General features: G+C 36.2%; 1 long non-coding RNA gene across 1 annotated transcript in view; it reads left to right on the plus strand.

Annotated features, from left to right (window-relative positions):
• The window catches only part of LOC122036623, a 30,372-nt gene extending 22,591 nt beyond the window's left edge, over window positions 1-7,781 (plus strand). The window contains exon 3 of the long non-coding RNA XR_006127412.1: window positions 7,724-7,781. This is a non-coding gene — a long non-coding RNA (uncharacterized LOC122036623). The remainder of the gene's footprint in view (window positions 1-7,723) is intronic.
• The last annotated feature ends 319 nt before the right edge of the window (window positions 7,782-8,100 follow it).

The following is an 8,100-nucleotide window of genomic DNA, read 5'->3' on the forward strand; positions in this document are numbered from 1 at the left end:
CCAATCCCAAATTACATTTTGGGCTCCTTCTTATCATGAGTGTGTTAGTCTCCCTGTGTTTAAGATATCGAATGTCCACTAATTAAGTGAGTTACTGACAACTCATTTAATTAATATCTTAGTCCAAGAGTAGTACCACTCAATCTTATCATCATGTCGGATTAGGTCCACCTGCAGGGTTTAACATGACAATCCTTATGAGCTCCTCTTGAGGACATTATCAACCTAGTATCTCTAGGACACAGTTTCCTTATATAATCAACAACACACACTATAAGTGATACCATTTCTCAACTTATCGGGCTTATTGATTCATCAAACTAAATCTCACCCATTGATAAATTAAAGAAATAAATATCAAATATATGTGCTTGTTATTATATTAGGATTAAGAGCACACACTTCCATAATAACCGAGGTCTTTGTTTCTTTATAAAATCAGTATAAAAGAAACGACCTCAAATGGTCCTACTCATTACACTCTAAGTGTACTAGTGTAATTATACAGTCAAGATAAACTGATACCTAATTACACTACGACCTTCTAATGGTTTGTTCCTTTCCATTTTGGTCGTGAGCTACTGTTTATAATTTATAAGCTACTGATAACATGATCTTTTGTGTGTGACACCATACATCATGTTATCTACAATATAAATTAATTGAACAACTATATTTATCATAAATGTAGTCATTTGACCAATGTGATTCTTATTTCTAGATAAATGTTTATACCAAAAGCTAGGCTTTTAGTATACACTCTAACAATCTCCCACTTATACTAAAAGACTAAGCTGCCATATCTGCTGCCATACATCTGATTCCCATCCCTTCAACATGCCCATCAAAAGCTCTTGCCTTAAGGACCTTAGTGAAAGGATCTATAGGTCATCACCTGATGCAATCTAGGCGGCAACAACTTCTCCTCGTTTATACGATTTCTCGTATTGGGTGGTACTTGCGCTCTATTGTGTTTACTTGCCTTATAGACTCATGGTTTCTTCGAATTTGTTACTGCACCATTATTATTACAATAAATTGTAATAATCTTTAGACAAACTAGAAATCATATCTAAGTCTATCTTGAGATTATTGAGTCATTTAGCTTTTATAGCTACCTCAGAGGCTTGCCATATACTAAGCTTCTATGGTGGAGTCCAGAAAAACACCTATGTTTATCACTCTTCCATAGTTATGACTTTACCTCCTAAAGTAAACACAAAACCCCGAGGTTGACTTATTATTGTCCCTATCCGATTGGAAGTCAAAATCCATGCAACCCAAAAGGACCAAATTAACTGTCTTCTAAGCTAGCATATAATCTCTAGTGCCTCTAAGGTACTACAATATATGCTTTACTGCAGTCCACTGTCCTTGTCCAGGGTTACTTTGATATCTGCTAACTATGCCTTTGGCAAAACAGATTTCTGATCTCGTACATAGCATACATTAGGCTTCCAACAACCGTAGCATAAAGAACTGCCTTTATTTCCTTTATCTCCTTTGATGTCTACAGAGACATATCTTTAGATAAAGTTACTCCATCCTTAAAAAGTAAGAAACCTTTCGAGGAGTTTTGCATGCTTAAAACGAACAAGGATTTTCCGATGTATCAAGCTTGGGATAAGTAAAATATATTTTTCTTTCGATCCCTTATTATTTTGATCTCAAAAATATATACATTCTCCCAAGTCCTTTATATCGAATTATTTGGACAACCATACCCTTACTTCTGACAACATTTTGATATTGTTTCCAACTACCAAAAATGTTATCTACGTATAGTACAAGAAATACCACCACACTTCCATCACACCTTTTGTATACACAAGACTTATCCAGTTACTAAATAAATCCATAGATCTGGATTACTTTGATAAACCGGATGTTCCAAGACCTTGAAGCTTTGCCTCAGTCCATAGACTGATTGAGCTTACACAAGATGCTCTTAGCCCTTTGCAATGAACCCTTCTGGTTGCTTTATATGGATGCTTTCTTCAAAACTTCCATTAAGGAATGCTATCTTGACATCCTCTTGCCAAATAGATAAAAGAATCCGGATAGACTTAAGCATGACTACCAGTGAAAAAGTTTCTTTTTTCATCAAGCCTTGCTTTGAAAGTTACTACCTTCCTGTCTATCCCTCTTTTCCTATTATAGACCTTTTTATACCCAACGGCTTTTACACCATTTGGTGATTCTACAAGCTTCCAGATTTTATTAGAATATATATATTCTAATTCTTTTATTCATTACTCTTTGCCAAGATGCTGCATCTTTATCTTGGAGTGCTTCATCATATGACCGGAGATCAGGTTCATGCCCTCCAGGGATCGAGTCCAAAAACTCTCCCAAAACATGAACCTATTTAGGTTGCATAACAACCCTCCCACTACAATAAGACACTTTCTGTAATTGTGTATCAATTTGTGATACGTGTTGCAGTTTTCTTGTGGTATCTCATCTTGTACAGTTGGTACTAGGTTAGACATGTCCTTTATTATTTCCTTAAGAACAAATTTACTTATGAGCACGTGGTTCATTACATAGTCCTTTTCTAAAAATCGGTCATTGATGCTAACAATGACCTTCTGATTTTTAAGACTATAAACCTACTTTCATTTCACTAGGATAACCCACAAACAAGTGAATTCCTGTCCAACTTATCATTGTCTCTCTTCTGCATATGTGCTGGACTACCCGAATCCGAATATGCTTTGAAATAGGCTTATGCCTATTCAGCAATTCTATATGAGTAGATAGTTCTGACTTTAGAAGGTACTATATTCACTCCTGTTTCCAGAGTATATCCTTAAAATGATAACTCATCAATCTACTTATTTCCATAAGAGTCTTATACCTTCCTTTTCCTACACCATTCTGTTGGGGTGTACCAGGTGCAGTTAGTTGGGATTAAATCCCTACTTCTGATAAATGACTCCTAAATTCTCCCAAGAGGTACTTGCCACTACGATCTTACCGTAGTGTCTTGATACTTTTACTTTGCCGTTTCTCCACATCAGCCTCGTATTCTTTGAACTAATCAAAGCACTTAGACTTGCGGCACATCAAGTAAATATATCCGTATCTCAAATAGTTGTCTATAAAATAGATGAAATATTTGAAACAACCTCTTGCATGGATGCTCATAGGATCACACAAATCAGAATGAACCAATTCCAATATATCTTTGATTCCTTACCCCTTAGACTTAAAAACTTCTTGGTTATTTTTCCTTCCAAGTAAGACTCGTAGGTTGGAAAAATTTCCACTACTAATGAACCCAAAAGTTCATCAGCTACCAATGAATCCTACTTGAGTTAATATAACCTAGCCTTAGAAGCCAAAGATATAATTGGTTCATTTTCGAAGGTTACTTTCTCTTAAAGTTAGAAGATGTGTTACTAATTTCCATTTGTTGCATCATGGGAGTTATTGGATTATAAATTGTCAACCAACATACCAGAATAGATAACTTGCCTATTTTTCTTGAAAACAACTTTGTTATCAAAATAGACACAATATCTATTCTATAATAGTTTAGAAACTGAAATTAGGTTCTTTCTAAACTTAGTATGTAAAGACAATTCCTAATAATCCAAATTTTATTCCTATTAGAGAATAAACCTCTCCCACTGCAACAGCTGCTACTTTTACAGTAGTGCCCATGTGGACGGTGTTTTTTATTTTCATTTAGTTGTCGGGTTTCCTGGAACCCTGCAATGAATTGCAGACATGATCAGTGGCTCCCATATCTACACACCAGGTACCGGTAGATAACTCCACTAAACATGTATCAACTAATGAATAAAATACACCTATATTGTTCTTAGTTCTAAGAGGACAGTCTACCTTAATGTCCAAATTCTATTTCCAATCAATTATAATTGGGACCACTAAGTCTATCCTAAAGTATATCAGCTAGGGATTGACCATCTTCCTAAGAATCACAAAAATATTTGGTTAAGACCAACTCCTTAAAAATCCCCATGAATTTTGTATGTCACGTTAGTGTGGACGTATACAAATTCAAAGAGGAAATTTTATCATTTAATTTTATTATCTCGTCAACCTTACTTTATGACGAATAAAATTAATAGTTGGTCTATCTTTAATCAAATATTTGGTCAAGACTCAAAATTTAAAATAATATTGATTCCTCTAACAATACTATTTAAATTTACCAACACCTCAAAACACCGTGAATTTTGCATGCCACATTAGTGTGGACGTATATAAAATCAACATTTGTAAGAGGAGGATTTTACCCATTAACTATCTTGTCAACGTAACTTTATGACAAATAAAATTATCTCAAACACCGTTAATTTTGTATGCCACGTTAGTGTGGACGTATACAAAATCAATCATTTGTAAGAGTGGTTTTAACCCTTTAATTTTATTATCTTGTCAACCTAGTTTTATGACAAATTAATAGTTGGTTTCATTTGGTCACACAAATAATAGCAGTGACTCCGATGGGGAGGATACTATTAGATGTGTCTAAGTGTATACCATTACTTGACACTAAGTCCATTAATAAGATTATGCCCCTTCCGTTGGGGAAGATCACACACTCTTAATTAACTTCCTATAGTCATCCAAAAATGAAAGTCTGTTCTAGTGATCCGCAAACAAGCTCATTCGTTATGGAGGAAGGCACTCAGAGCCAACGCGCAAGCTTGTTTGCATCACTTACAAACCAGTAATGGAGACCATGGGATTTACTTAAAAATCTCTCTCCCACTTAGTTATTTATTAATGAGGAATTTTAACTATGCTAGCCTACTAAAACTTGTAAACTAACATGCACACACAGCACAATATAAAAGCAATAAATAGAAAATCTAATTTTCAACTATTATGGCTTTTATCTCTAGTTGTCCTCCGTGTGTTGTCATCCCAAGCTGCTGCCATATTTGGCCACCGCCACCGGGTCTAGCTGTCGCATCCATCTTGCTCTTTGTTCCGCTGCGCCTCTGGTCCTTAGAAGGTTCCACGCTTTGCAAGATTCGATCCGCGACATAAATAGAATTTTACAATTTTGATTCTATATTCCATAAAAGGAATGTACATGTATCTAGATCAAAAATAAAATCCTAATAAAACTAAATACAGCTCCTGCTGTATTTTATAATACAATCATGCACACACATATAAATGCCCTTGACATGTCCAAGGGTCCAATCACACACATAAAACTATAAGCCATAATAGTTGGATCCTGCATCCACAAAGTTAGCACATCCTACTATTATCCTGCCTAAATTATGTATGACATGTGCATAATTAAACTAATACCAAATACACAGAGGCAAAACCCTAGCTCTTGTAACGACCCAATTTTCCTCATTAGGAGTTCTAAAAGTTCTTAAAAATATTTAGAAATACCTTTAAAATATTCTAGAGATTTTTAGGAATTTATAGAGTATTTTTAGGCAATTTTTGGAGTTCGTTTGGTATTTTTACCAAGAGGAAGAAGTTAAAAAAAAAAAGAATATGTTGAAGCCAGGTTTTGAACATGCAATCTGTGACTTCGAGCAAAACCAGCCCAACCAGCAGAGCTACACGATTTTATGGAGCGAAATGTATATATGCAGTAGATGGAACATTTAAAATAAATTGAAGAAAAAGGGGCGCGGACGGGAATCGAAGCCCAAACCTATGGCTTCGAGCAAAGCCCAACGGACCAACTGGGCTAGCAGTGGTTATTTAATCAAATTAGGGTCGAATTGTACTTAAGCAGTAGTTGGGAAATCGAAATTAATTAAAACGAGAAAGGGCGCTGCGGGGGAATCGAACCAGCAACGGTTTGATTTGATCAAACGCTGCTGACCAGGTGATCCAACGGGAATTTTGTAATAAGAAGGAAGCGAAATAGTCTTAAGCTGTAACAGAAGTATTAGGTTATAAAAGAGGTTAAGTTAAGAGAGGAAATTTATTCTCTCGATCCCTCTCCCCTTCTCTCGAGTTCGACGGTGCGACTCCTCTCGGGCGAAGGCGCAGCCAAGGCTAGGGCTCCTCCTCTTGGGCGACGGCAGCGAAGAAGCAAGGTCACCTTGTTGAGGAGGACGCGCGGACACGAAGGGAACGCCGAGATCGCAAGCTTCTCCGAAACCCTAGAGTCCTTCTCTTCCGGCCGTGAGTTCAAGAAATCGAGGTAAGTCGCTCCTCACCTGCGGTAAGATAGTTCCGAGCCTTTGATTTAGAGTATCTCTTAATGTGCCGTGAGAAATTTCGGATTTCCAGGAGTTTGGTTTCGTTTTGTTTCCGAATTTTGTTATGGAGATCGTTGTTTAAGGCTTGCTGCCGTGGGTTGCAAAGCAAGAACAGGAGGGGGTTTAGTATGTGGAGCATGTAGGTTTTGCTAGATTAGTTTCCTTTGCTCCTTGCCGTGGTACTAAACCTGAAGCAGGATTGTTACCTTTTTTTTGTCTGTTGGTTATTCCAGTAAGCACGAATGTTTCATTTTTCCCTTAGCTGCAGTTTGGTGTCATTCCTGTTTTCGAGTGTACAGATTTGAAGTTACCATTCCCTTGATGAGCAAGAATAGCCCTTGTTTAAAATATGTAGTATTAGTTCCCTTGCGTATCATAGTATGAACAACCTTAAATTCTAGCATGTAAACATTAGCATTTCTGTCACTTTCATTGGGTTTCGGTTTTGGTAATGTATGTGGTTTCCTGGACAGATTCGTAGCAGTTAAAGATGGATTTTCATTAGGTTTTTATTCTAGTTTTCTACCATATATGCTAGTTCCTAGATTAGTTCTTGCAAACGTTAGTATACAATCCAAGTTCTGCATTTTATTATAGTAGTTTTTCCTTTGGACCTTTGTCTCTTAATGTTGCATAGGAACTTATATGAAGCATGTTGTATTCAGGAAGTTTAAATTCCAGTTAGTAGATCTTGCTGTTTCATTATTACCTCATTTAGCATGGACAGATTTATTTCGGCTTTAGTTGTGGTTTCCTACTAAAGTACCAAAAGATAAGAGTAAAAAGGAGATAAAGAAAAGAAAAGAAAAGGCCGAGGCCTTAAGTAGATCCCAAAAGTCAAGACTTTAGGGATTTTGACACACAAGGTGCCTATTAAAATGCCAAGGCATTTAAAGAAGAAGTAATTAAGATTATTTTACTTTGAAGAGGCTAGTACCCGACTTGAGGTTGTCGTTAAACAAATCCAGTGTTCAATTCGAGGTCTTGGCCCTGGTAGACCGAGGTCTGCTCTTTTAGGATTGGTGGCTCGCTACCCCAACCTATTAGGGAACGCGCATAAGATGGTACTACGCCTAGGCCCAAGAAGAAGTTGATTATTATTTTGAAGTATTATAAGTATAAGCTTTTGAACTAATAAAACAATGTGTTTACAAAAGTTTACAAGTATTAAAGAATAAGTTTAAATAAGTGAAATAAAAGAATAAGTTTTTAAGTAAGTTTAATAAGAATCAGAAAGTGTTTAGAATTCGAAAAGTTAAATTCTTTATGCTAGCATGATAGTATAGACTTGTCTTACATGTTTAGCCTTTCAGTATGTTTCTTTACTATTAGAAGAGCATGAGTTAGCTTACTGTTATTTGCTATTTATGAGCATGAGTAGCTTTACATGTTAGCATTCAGTTTTAGCATGTTTTTATTTATATACATGCACATCGAGTTTTTGTGAGTTAGATAGCGCTTACTAAGCAAATTTTGCTTATAGACTACACTTCCTCTTACTGCAGATACAGGAAAGGAAAAGATATAGAAAGGAAGGCGACAAGGAGGTGTTCGAGGGATGTGTGATGCCAGGACTATGGAAGCCTTGGGACTTAGTTTAAGAATTTATTAAGAATGTATTAGATGAGTCATTTAGTCTTCCGCTGTTAGTTAACTGTATGTTTTTATTTTGTTTCCGCTATTTATTACTTGCATGCTTTGATTTCATTAAACTGCGTGGTGATGTTATTCCCTTTGGTTGTGAAAATATATGTTCCAGCCGCCTGTGGCTGAGTATAGTTTGTTTATATTGTTGATTTGGTCACCGGTACAGGGGAGACTCTGCCGAAATTTTTCGGTAGGGTTTCCATGTGATTTTTAATCATACCGGTTAAGTAGAGTT

This window comes from Zingiber officinale, unplaced genomic scaffold (assembly GCF_018446385.1).
Source record: "Zingiber officinale cultivar Zhangliang unplaced genomic scaffold, Zo_v1.1 ctg182, whole genome shotgun sequence".
NCBI lineage: Eukaryota > Viridiplantae > Streptophyta > Magnoliopsida > Zingiberales > Zingiberaceae > Zingiber > Zingiber officinale.